This window comes from Ochotona princeps, chromosome 27 (genome assembly GCF_030435755.1).
Source record: "Ochotona princeps isolate mOchPri1 chromosome 27, mOchPri1.hap1, whole genome shotgun sequence".
In the NCBI taxonomy this organism is placed as follows: Eukaryota; Metazoa; Chordata; class Mammalia; order Lagomorpha; family Ochotonidae; genus Ochotona; species Ochotona princeps.
This window is the reverse complement of record NC_080858.1, coordinates 17,732,848-17,745,349: the sequence shown is the minus strand read 5'-3', so window position 1 is coordinate 17,745,349 and position 12,502 is coordinate 17,732,848. Positions and strand designations below refer to the sequence as shown.

The 12,502-nt window shown below is 45.1% G+C and overlaps 1 protein-coding gene across 1 annotated transcript in view; it reads right to left on the bottom strand.

Moving 5' to 3' along the window:
* The window catches only part of DUSP16 (dual specificity phosphatase 16), a 75,064-nt gene extending 62,765 nt beyond the window's left edge, over positions 1 to 12,299 (bottom strand). Inside the window, exon 1 of the mRNA XM_058655892.1 lies at positions 11,929 to 12,299. The gene's annotated coding sequence lies outside the window, so the exon portion shown is untranslated. The remainder of the gene's footprint in view (positions 1 to 11,928) is intronic.
* Between the last annotated feature and the right edge of the window lie 203 nt (positions 12,300 to 12,502).

Genomic DNA, 12,502 nt, shown 5'->3' with positions numbered 1-12,502 from the left:
ATTCTATTAAATAAAAACAAAAATCATATTAAAACAAAAAAATGCAGGACCAACACTACATGGCAGGCAAAGCTGCAGCCTGCAATGCTGGCACACCTTTTGTACACAGGTTGGCATCCCTGTTGCTCCACTTCCAATCCAGCTTGCTGCTAATGGGCTGGGAAAGCAGCAGAACAGGATCCAAGTCCTTGGTCCCCTGGCGCCAACTAGGGTGACCTGGATGGATGCCCAGCTCCCAATCTCCATCTGCCTCAACCCTGGGTGCTACAGTCACCTGGGCAGCGATGAGCAGATGAAGATCTTTCCTGATCTTCCTCTCTCTTTAGCTCTTTTAAAATGATCAATGTTTTTAAAAGACAAAACATGCAATTATTTTTCCCATTTTAATTTGAAATTTGGAAAGTAATATGTGTAACTCCCAAAAAACCAAAACCCAATGGAGTCTTAGTCTTATTTAGCATCAAGATCCCCATTAGAGACACCACTCAACAGTCCAAGACGACCAAAACACACCACTCAAGGCCATCCTCTGATCCTTCTCACTTTAAAAAAGACAAACTATGAAATGGCCAAAAGACAGGGTAAAAAGATGAATTCTAGAACTGAAAGCTACATCAAAGATAATCAAATGCAGGGCCCGGCGGCGTGGCCTAGCGGCTAAAGTCCTCGCCTTGAAAGCCCCGGGATCCCATATGGGCGCTGGTTCTAATCCCGGCAGCTCCACTTCCCATCCAGCTCCCTGCTTGCGGCCTGGGAAAGCAGTTGAGGACGGCCCAATGCATTGGGACCCTGCACCCGTGTGGGAGACCTGGAAGAGGTTGCTGGTTCCCGGCTTCAGATCGGCGCCCATCAGCCTGTTGCAGCTCACTTGGGGAGTGAATCATCGGACGGAAGATCTTCCTCTCTGTCTCTCCTCCTCTCTGTATATCTGGCTGTAATAAAATGAATAAATCTTTAAAAAAAAAAAGATAATCAAATACAATGTCTGTATTTTACCGTTGAGAAGCTTCAGGACCACATTCTCAGCTTCACAACTCACAGGAATACTGGTCTGCACAGTTCTCCTGTTAAAGAAAAAAGAAAACGGATCTGGCCCTGCTTGCAGGGAACACTCAAAGTCTCCAAACTCAAAGTCGTTTTAGCCAAGTTACTGCTCTTCATGCCTTCCTTTTTGCATGAGCCACCTTGCACACACTTCCTCTCTAACGCACTCTCAGAATGACACTTCCACGGATGACTGCAACCCCAGCCGCTCTGGCTACACACTCATTTCCCAGTCTCTCCTAGGAGTGGGGGCGGGCTGCAGACCCATACAACCAATGAGGCTCGAGATAAAACAGGAATGAGAACTTCCAGGAAAGTTTGTTTTCTGTTGGACAGGCGCAAGAGGAATTGCTTTCTGCTCTCTTCCCTTCCTGCCCTGGAAAGGGGGAGATGCTGAAAGCTGAGGCAACCATTTTATGACATGATGGCAAGAAGTGTGGGGACAGTACGCGCGCAGTGTCAGAGTGGAGAGAGCTGGTACCACATTACTGCTGCTGAGCAGCAGGTTCAATAACCCTGACACCACCCACCCCAAGCATGTCTGTAGCTGAAAACAGTACAATTAAAAACATTTTTCCTGTGACATGTTCTTTTCCTACCCAACTTCACTTCCATAATGTAAGCAGAAGTGCTTACATTGTAGACAAGTTAAAAGCTTTATTTCATCTGTACAGCTGAGGTCAAGCTTAAATTTTAAAGTGTGGTTGATGTAATCAGTTTAGAGCTGCATAACTGAGTAATCATTACTTTTCAAATGATCCTGTTACATAGGTCACAGATATATTCAAAATACAAGACAGGCCAATAGACTGAGAGTTCCAAAATATTCACTAGTGGGCCCCACACAACAGCTCAATGGCTAAATACTCATCTTGCATGTGCTGGGATCCCATATGGGTGCTGGTTCCTGTCCTGGCTGTCTCCACTTCCCATCCAGCTCCCTGCTTATTCCCTGGGAAAGCAGTCGAGGACGGCCCAAAGCCTTGCGACCCTGCACCACCTGGGAGACCCGGCAGAAGTTCCTGGCTTCAAGTTGGCTCACCTCTGGCCACTGCGGCCACCAGCAAATGGAAGGTCTTTCTGTCTCTCCTTCTCTCTGTAAAATCTGACTTTCCAATAAAAAAAAAATCTTTAAAGATAGATTCCAGATAAAAAAAATTCAGGGGGGAGGGAGGAAGAGTCCCTGAATAATTTTTCTTAGTACAAAAGTGTCTTGAGACCTTCAGACCAAAATGTTTGAAAACTATTGTTTCGGGCCCGGTGGCATGGCCTAGTGGCTAAAGTCCTCACCTTGAACGCCCCGGGATCCCATATGGACGCCGGTTCTAATCCCAGCAGCCCTGCTTCCCATCCAGCTCCCTGCTTGTGGCCTGGGAAAGCAGCTGAGGACGGCCCAAAGCTTTGGGACCCTGCACCCGTGTGGGAGACCTGGAAGAGGTTCCTGGTTCCCGGCATCGGATTGGCGCACATCGGCCCACTGCGGCTCACTTGGGGAGTGAAACATCGGACAGAAGATCTTCCTCTCTGTCTCTCCTCCTCTCTGTATATCCGGCTTTCTAATAATAAATCTTTAAAAAAAAAAAAAAGAAAACTATTGTTTCATACCTCCACAAAAAGGGAGACTTACAGACCCGAGAGAATCAGTACCTGAATACAAACAAAACCTCTTGGCACCACCTCTAGCACTATTTACTACTTGCTGTGGAACTTGAATAAACTGCTCAGTCTAGGGCCTTAGTTTCCTTATCTGTGAAATGGATAATTTATGCCTTGTGAAGATGAGACAAAATATCCAAAAGCAATTTGTGAATGAAAGGTGAATTGTTATAAGGTCTCAATCTTTCTAGAAAACACCAACGTTTCTACAAAATTCTCCCTGTTTTCAATTTTTTATTACAAAGGCAGAACTTAGAGAAAATGCAAAGTGGAGATTTTTGATCAACCAAGTAGCTCAGATGCCCACCCACATACCGTTAGTAGATTAAATTTCTTTGCCCATAGCTGTAACTGGTACCACACATTCTAACTCATTATTAGGATACTTCCACGAAAGTGCAACTCCACTCTGATGCCAGAATCCTGCTCACACACACCCTAGGAGGCATCAGACGATGGCTAAAATAAATTGGGTCTTTTCCACCCACATGGAAAACCGATCCTGAGTTCCAAGGGCCTAGCTTCTGCCTGACCCAGCCTCTTACTATCACTGGCATTTGGGGAAATTAAAGCAAATTAAAGATGTCTGTCTCTCTATCTCTGCCTTTCAAATTAAAACAAATATAAATTCTAAGTAAAGTTGATTTTTTTTTTTTGCATGATGGTTTCCTAATATTAGAGAGAACATACGATATTTGTCCTTTTGTGACTGACTTATTTCACTTAGCATAATGATCTCTAGTTGGGACCATCTAGTTGCAAATAGTAAAATTTCATTATTTTTTAATGATTGAGTAATATTCCACAGAGTAGATACACCACATTTTTTTAACCACTCCTCTTTGCACAGGCATCTGGATTGTTTGTATGTCTTTGCTATTGTAGATTGTGCTGCTGTAAATATAGGATTACAGATCCCCTTCTCATATGCAGCCTTCACTTTTTTTTTTGAAAGATTTATTTTTACTGCAAAGTCAGATATACCAAGAGGAGGAGAGACAGGGAGGAAGATCTTCCATTCATTAACTCATTCCCCAAGTGCCCGCAACGGCCGGTGCTAAGCCGATCCAAAGCCAGGAGCCAGGAACCTCCTCCAGGTCTCCCACACGGATGCAGGGTCCCAAGGCTTTGGGCCATTCTTGACTGCTTTCCCAGGCCACAAGCAAGGAGCTGAATGGAAAGTGGAGCTGCCGGGATTAGAACCAGCGCCCATATGGCATCCCAGTGCACTCCATGCAAGGACTTTAGCCGCTAGGCCCTTTCATTTCTTTGGGTATATTTCTAGCAGCAGGATAGCTGGGTCATGCGGCAGGTTTATTTGCAATTCTCTAGGCACTTTCCATACTGATTTCCATAGTGGTTGTACTAGCCTACACTGCCACCAGCAGTGAAGGAGGGTACACTTCTCCCTACATCCATGCCAGCAGGTGTGATTAGTAGAGTTCTGAATGTAGGCCAATGAAAAACATATTCAGGGAAGTTGATTTTAAAAATACGTAATGGGGGGCTCGGCAGCGTGGCCTAGTGGCTAAGGTCCTCGCCTTGATCCCATATGGCCGCTGGTTCTAATCCCGGCAGCTCCATTTCCTCTCTATCTTTCCTCCTCTCAGTATATCTGACTTTGTAATAAAAATAAAACACATCTTTAAAAAAAAATACATAATGGGGACAACATGTAGCTTAGGAGTCAAGAAGTAGACAGGAGTGATTGGGTTTAAGGCCAGGCTTAATTTCCTAGCCAGCATCCTGCCTGGGAGGCAGCAGGTGATGGCTCAAGTACACATGGAAGACCAGGATGGAGTTCTAAGCTGCTGGCTTCCCCCCGGCCCAGTCTCTGCTGCTGAGGGCACTTGGGAAGCGAGGCAATGGATGGGAGATCTCAGTCTTTTTCTTTCTGTCTTTCAAACAGATAACTTTTTTTCTAATGGGGGGGAGGAAGAGTAGCTATGAGAATAATTCAATTTATTCAGCAACTATTTATTAAATGCAGAGTCTATGGGCACAATTTAAGGAGTTGTAGATCTTAACTGATAGACAATGCAAACAGTAACATATTTATGCATCTTTCCCCATCATTTTTAAAGAATGGAAATATTTATATGCTAATTACATCGTGTCATACCATTACCACTTACATCTTTTTTCTATAACCTGTTATTTGTCCCAATACTACCACTCTTCCAACACATTCAAACAAATCTGAATTTTACTGTCCTTCCCTTATGTTTATATACAAATCAAATTGGCTTTGATCCTATGCACCACAGACCTCCAGCATTTATATCACTACAATGTTCTTGCTTTTCTTTTTTTAAAGATTTATTTTTATTTGAAAGGCAGATTTAGAGAGAATGAGAGACAGAAAGATCTTCCATCCACTGGTTTACTGCCCAATCGGTTGCAATGGCCAGAACTGAACCAATCTGAAGCCAGGAGCCAGAAACTTCTTCCAAGTCTCCCTCCCAGAAATAGGGTCCCAAGGCTTTGGCCCATCCTCCACTGCTTTGCCAGGCCACAAGCAAGGAGGGTGGGAATTGGAACAGTCAGGACACAAACCAGCCCATATGGAATCTGGGTGCTGCAGGTAGCAGATTAGCCAGTTAAACTATTGCGCTAGCCCCCTACAGTGTTTGCTGAAATATTTAGAAAGAAATAAAAGCAATACAAGGTACCCTACATCATCTTAAAACTGTTTTGCTTCCTAAAGGCAATGTGAAGTGTGTCAGAACACATGAGTACTGTATATTTAACAACAACAACAAAGAAGTTAGGACCCCGCACGATAGCCTAGCAGCTAAAGTCCTCACCTTAAACGCACTGGGATCCCACATGGGCACCAGTTCTAATCCTGGAAGCCCCGCTTCCCATCCAGCTCTCTGCTTGTGGTCTGGGAAAGCAATCAAGGATGGCACAAAGCCTTCGGACCCTGAACCCATGTGGGAGACCTGGAAGAGGCTCCTGGCTCCTGGCTTCGGATTTGCTAATCTCCAGCCATTGAGGCTTCTTGGGGAGAGAATCGTCAGACGGAAGATCTTCCTCTGTTTCTCCTCCTCTGTATATCTGCCTTTGCAATAAAAATAATTATTTAAAAAAGCAGACAATTTTCATAGAATTTGTTTCCACTGCATATACAATATAATATAAAACTTGTTCGAAATTTTTTATCTCAATTTCATTTCCAAATGTTATTTTTAAGTTTAAAGCTGTAAAAAGAGTTGGAGAAGAGGAGGAAAGATCACGCTCAAAGCTACAATACATGGGCCTGGTGCATCAGCCTAGCAGTTAAAGTCCTCGCCTTGCATGTGCCAGGATCCCATATGGGCACCAGTTCACATACTGGCTGCTCCACTGGCAAAGCAGTGGAAGACAGCCCAAAGTCTTGGGACCCTGCACCCACGTGGGAGACCCAGATAAAGCTCCTGGCTCCTGGATTCGGGGATCAGCTCAGTTTCAGCCATTGTGGCCACTTGGGGAGTGAACCAGCGGCTTGAAGACCTTTCTTTTTGACTCTCCTCTCTGTAAATCTTACTTTCCAATAAAAATAAAGGAATCCACCTTTAAGTTACAAATATATGCCAAAACATGAAATTGTCAGAACATTTTTCCTTCTAATAACAATAAAACCAATCTGTCAGCCAGAACAAGAATGCAGACTGAGGCCCAGCACTGCAGCAGGCGAGGCTCAGCTGCCAGCCACCTATGGTGCTCCTGTCCCGGCTGCTCCACTTCTGATCCAGCTCCCAGCTGAAACGCTTGGAGAAGCAGTGGAGGATGGCCCAAATCCTTCCTCCCTGAACCAGAAGCAGCTCCTGGCTCCTGGCTCCTGGCCTGCCTGGCTCCTGCTGCTGCTGCCATTTGGGAGCGAACCAGTGGAGGGAAGACTTCTCAGTCTGTCCTCTTCTCGCTAACACCACATTCCAAGTAAAATAAATGAATCTAAAAACAAAAAAGAAACCAGATTTCTCTGCTTCAGAACATTTTTTGCCATAGATTTCTATTTGTAGAAAACCAAACAAAAAAAACCCAGTATTTTCAGGGACCTCACTAATTCCTTCACAAGTCTCTGAGGATTAAACACAGAACACAAATTTATCATTCGATTTCTGCATTTCAGGCACAAGACCTAGGTTGCTCAGCCCTTTATAACCTACCTGATAACCAAGTGCAATAACTAACATACTATTTGCGCATCTTACACTTTCTGGGCCTTCACACCAAACAATGTCTCTGTAGCACTACTATGATTATTGTTCCTAATGGAGAACCTAACCAACACAACAAAACCTTAACTAAGTAGTAAACAAGGTTATTTAACCTTACTATATAAAAAAATGAGATTCTTAGCAAAGCATTGTGGAGTTATTAAAAAATGTATCTATTTCACTTATTAGATTATTGACTTTATTGGGAAGTCAAATTTACAGAGTGAGAGAGAGAAAGAAAAAGATCCTCTGTCAGCTGGTTCACTCCCAAAGTTGCCCCAAAGGTGGGAGCTGAGCCAATACAAAGCCAGGAGCCTGGAGCTGCTTCCGGGTCGTCCACACAGTTGCAGGGTCCTAAGGCTTTGGGCCATCCTCGACCATTTTCCCAGGCCACAAGCAGGGAGCTGGATGGGAAATGGAGCAACCAGGATACAAACTGGTGCCCATATGGGACCCTGGCGCGTGCAAGGCAAGGACTTCAGCCACTAGGTTATTGTGCCGAGAAATCTGTTTTATATATAAAAAGTAGGAGGAGAGAACATGAATTTCCCATGCACTGTTTCACTCCTAAGACTGTGCCAGGGCAAAGTCGACAGCTGAAATCAAGGTTTCCTCGCGGGTGGAGCCATCCCCTGCTGCCTGCAAGCAGACACCTTAGCAGGAAGCTAAAATCCTGGAACCCAGCACTCCAACGTGGAATGAGAAAACCTAAACTAGTAGCTTAAGTACCGGACCAAATGTTTGCCCTCACCCCAACCACTTGTACAATTTTTTTTGTTCTGAAAACCTGTTTATGAAGCTTCTTTATGAAACAAAGCCTGAGTGCTGTAGCCTTCAAAAAGTCAGGCTTCTTTAAAAAAAATTTTTTTTGGTCAAAGATATAACTAATTAATGCAGATAATACTCAAATTAGATTGGACAGTACGTGAATATTTAAAACTTATTTGTGTCATACATCCAAGTCTCATAGGCAGAACAGGCTATTTACAAAATCAGTGGAACTGTAAGGAGTCCTTCCTTTCATTCTGACCGCTATCTTCACTACTTACCACTATCCCAGGTCAGATTTTCCACATACTGTTTACTAGCTTTGTCCTTCTGTCTTTTCCTACTAGAATACAAGAACAAAAATCTTCTCTTTCTCTCATTGCTCCCTGCACACCTGTGTCTAGCACTCAGAACAGGTCCAACATCAATCATCTCCATTCACCATTAAATGAACAGCTTCCTGTTTTGGCCTCCCCCAGTTCCCTTCCTCCTAGCCTTGAAGGCCAGGGTCAAATTCTATTATTTCTACAAAGATTACCTCTCTCCACCTTCTAGTATCTTTCTCCTTTATACCACCAGTTTGGCACTTACCAGCTGTCTCATAATTATTTGTCTTGACAAAAGGACACACCTCCCTTAAAATTCTTGCAATCCTGCTCTCTTTAAGGAAATAAAACTGTGTCCCTAGTTTCTGGGCACATGCAAATAGATTATCACTAATAAATCTTTTACCTGATTAGTTAGTTCAGAAATCCATTTGATTCAGTTACTAATTTCATCTTTTTATAATTGATCTGTTTCTTCCAAATAACTCAAGATAGGCCGTAAAACTTCAGTGGGTCTCCTTCTCTTACATTTATCTCTGAAAATGTCAACTTTCACATGCTCACATAACTTAACCTCATAGTTTAGACACATTTCCCCCCTACTTCCAAGATTAAATGTTTTATGTTATAAAAGGATTCTTGTCATCTTTGGCTATAAGTCTAATGAAGTCTCAAATCCCAGAAAGTATTTTTCTGCTTATGTTTTTCTTTCTTTCATGTCAGGATGTATCCCAATTCTTTCTTTACTGATCATACCTGGGCAAGCTTTTCTTACTCCGCTGTACCTGTGCTGGGTAAGCCGCCTTCTATTCCTCTTTTGAGACACTGTGGTTTCTCTTCATTTACCTGATTGCACTTCCTAAACACCCCTCTCCAAGTCAGTCTGTGAAGCTGAAGCGTGTCTCTTTAAATTCAGCCAACCTTCCTAAACCTCCCTTCACACAGCCAATCCTGGATGATCTGGGCTCATGAACTATCTACAAACAAGCTAACCCATAACACAAGAACATGCAAAGGGTTTGACATCAAGCTTTGCAATATATCATATGCAGCTTTGGGCAAAACCATCCTCAGTGTGTTTTCTGCTTAAGTCAGTATCAGTAAGATTTATAATGGCAAATTCACCCTCAGTTTCAAAATCTGATGCAATTAACGAAAAAAAAAAAAAAACACCACACAGCAATTACAGTTTTTCCTATGAGATCTGTTGAAAATCTCATAAAATCAATCTGTTGAAAATCTGTTTTTTTGTTTTCCCTGGTTTATCCTCTCCTCTTCTTGGAAGTCTGATCCATACTAATTTATTCTTGGAGAGTCACTTTTGCTTCAGAATGCAAAGCATTTTAAAAACACTGTCTATGTGACAAAGCCTACCAAACCGTCAGATATTGCAGGAAAACTTGGGGTTCCAGGATTTTACAAGGATAATTCTAGGAAATTACATTTAGTAGAATTTTATCATTAGTTGAAAACAGCATGTTTTCATGCATTGTACGTATACATCAATATATGAATCCATTACACTAAAAATTTAGCGGGATTCCCCAATACAAGCATCAAAACAAATTCACAAGCCATTCCTGCTGTTTCTAATGATCCCAGCAGAAACTCTGCACTCCCAGACAACGCTGAAACCCTCGTCCTACTTCTACTCCAACCAAGCCACACTTCCCAAGTTTTTTTTTTTTAAAAAGAATCGACTTCATAGGCTCTCATTTTTGGCCTCTTCTCCGTTACAGCCATTAAGTAAGCTTCTGGTCAGAAGGATCCCTAGCTCCCAATATTACATATTTTGATTTTACAGGTACTCAAACACGTTCACCAAGCAGAAGCAAAGGACAAGTTCTCCCTAAACTGAAAAGGGAGCACACAGGATAATGTCTTGCTTGTTATTGGCTTCCCTCATACTCCTGCTTTATCTGAAACACCTATGTAAAATTCAGGCGGATTGGTTAGCTTGCCGGGAGGTTCTGACCTACAGCAGAGGTGGAAACTGAAAACAAGCTCACAGAAAATGCTACTCTGGAAAATTTGCACACAGATTTCATGAACTTTTCTTATCCAAACACTTGTCATTTAATCCCATTTTTTCCACAAATCTGTTGAAGTACCCTTGCATTTCCATGTCCTATTTACCAAGAATCCAATATACTCATTTTTTAAACACGTTGATTTCCAATTCCCTCCCCACCCCCATCTCTGCAGAACTTTGCCAAGTGCATACCATTTTACCTAAACACCAACTCTTGTGTTATTATTTAACCCAAGTTTTCTATGTAAGTTGCCAAATGTTAACCAAAATAATAACAGTAATTTTTAAATAGCAACTTTCCAAATTGTCTTCACACAGCTTTCTTCAAAAAGCAATAAAACTTCCACAGTGCCTTAGTCACATTTTGACCACAACACCCACCTAAAGCTGATAAAGTCTTAGCTTTTCAATTTATCTTCTCCAAGCAGCTGGCTGCCTTCATTAATTACAGCTCACCACGCAGGGCCCATCCATCTATGCGATTGGTCAAGGAAAAGCAAATAATCAACAAGTAATGAATTCAACTGATACAAGGTCTTTACTTCTTTCAGGAAAAAAAAAAAATCTCCCCCTCACTGGAAAGCTCTCTTTTGTTAATGGCGAGGAAATAGCGTAAATCCTTTAAGGAAACGCTTGTCACCTGCTTGTACCTTCCATCACTCTCATAAAACAGCGTTTTTTCCGACCGTTTCAGTTCCCAAACAGTAATCTCAAGGTCTTTCATGGATGATAAATTTCTCAAGCAACATACACACATAGGAGCAGAAACATACCTGGTCAATTTCTAAACAGGTTGGAAAGACTGGGCGCAACTTGCAGGAGCAGTTATTTTGGCCCTAATCTTCGCAAGCCAAGTGGCAGCCAAGGCCCTGGGTAAGATAGAACTTCACTGCGGGTTTTTAAAACCTTGCATCTTAGCTCACTTCCCTTTGGTTCAAGGGGCAGGCGCAGCAAGCCCCAGAGCAAATGAGGTTATGCAACAGGTTTTTCCTCTACCTGACTCCTCACGGGCTAATCAAAGGTGTGCTTTCTCCAAACAATTGGGGACAGCCGGGACTTGAACCCACCAAGGAGCCTCGCAATGGGGCTCTTTAGGGTTCTGCAGTGTCCATTCATTTTATGACCGGCTTGCATTTGGGGACACCCCCAGCCCCCAGCCCCCTAAGGCTTATTACCGCTTTTCTTGGGGAAATCAGCCCAGCACCTGAAAACGTAGCTTTTCTCTACCCGTCCCCCGTAGTTCTACTGCCTGGAACTACACCTGATACACAGATCTTCGTTGACCTCACTACCTCACTAGGCTGTTTTACTTTCTCACGTTTTACAACAGTGATCAAGAAGTCACGGGCGCGCCGTCCCCTCCCCCGTCCCCACAACACCATGACCCGAACCCTAGGATGGAAACTTAGGGGTGGGAGGTGGTGGGGGAACCGCTCCGGCTTCATTTAAGCAAGTAGTGCCGTCACCACCCAGGTGGCCTCGCTCTCTGCACCACCGGCTCGTTTGGGATAATGGGAACAGTCAGGCCGGGGCCCCACTTGGCAGGCGTGTTGTGTAACAGTCGCGCCTGGAAGTGAGCAGCTTCGCCCGCGAAGGTGCCGCGGGTCCCGCCGCCGTCGCTGCTCTCCGCCGGGGCTCGGCCCGACCTGAGCCCGCCGCGCCGGGGACGCACGCCCCCTCTTTCCACTCGCGCCGGCAGCCCCCCGGCAAGGCCTACACCCCCGCTTCGGACGCTCGTGCGGCTTCGGGCCGCGGTCGCCCCCACCCCGCCTCCCGAAAAGAGGGGCCGGGACGCCCGGGCAGGCAGAGCCGGGGCGCGCCGCGGAGCGTCCTTGCTGCCCCGCCGGCTGGCCCGAGCCCCGCACCCCTCCCGCCCGCACGCCCCACCGAGACCACTTACTTTTGGGGCAGCTAACCTCCCGACTCTCTCAGAGGGAAACGAAAGTTGTCAGCGCGTCTCCCTCTCGGGCCCCCTCGCCTCCCGGGCTCGCGAGGCGCCGCCGCCGAGCGGGGAGGGCGGCTGCGCGGCCGCTCGCGTCCCGTCCCGTCCGTCGCTCCGTCCGGCTCCTCAGCGCCTCACCACAGAAGCTTCTCCTCAGAGGGGCGGGTGGGGGCGGGAGGCTTAGAAGAGAGGAGACGTTTGCAACTTTTCTTCACTCTTTCTCTTCCACTCCCCCCTCCCCAGTCAGGCTTCAGGAAAAAAAAATGTCGAAAGGGGGTGAAAAACTACTTGGGGAGGGAAAGCTGGGGGGCCGCGTGAGAGAGCGGCGGGCGGGGTGGGGGGCGAAGGAGAGTTATAATAATCGTTTGAAAAATTGGCCAAAGGCCCCCACACGCACAAAAAAACGGGGATACACCGAAAGAGGGGGCTAAAGCGGGGGGGTTGGGGTGGGGGGTTGGGGGAAAGAGAAAGAGTCGCTGGTCAGGAAACTTCAAGCGCGGATGAGGTCATTGGTTTAAAAATAAAGAGATGG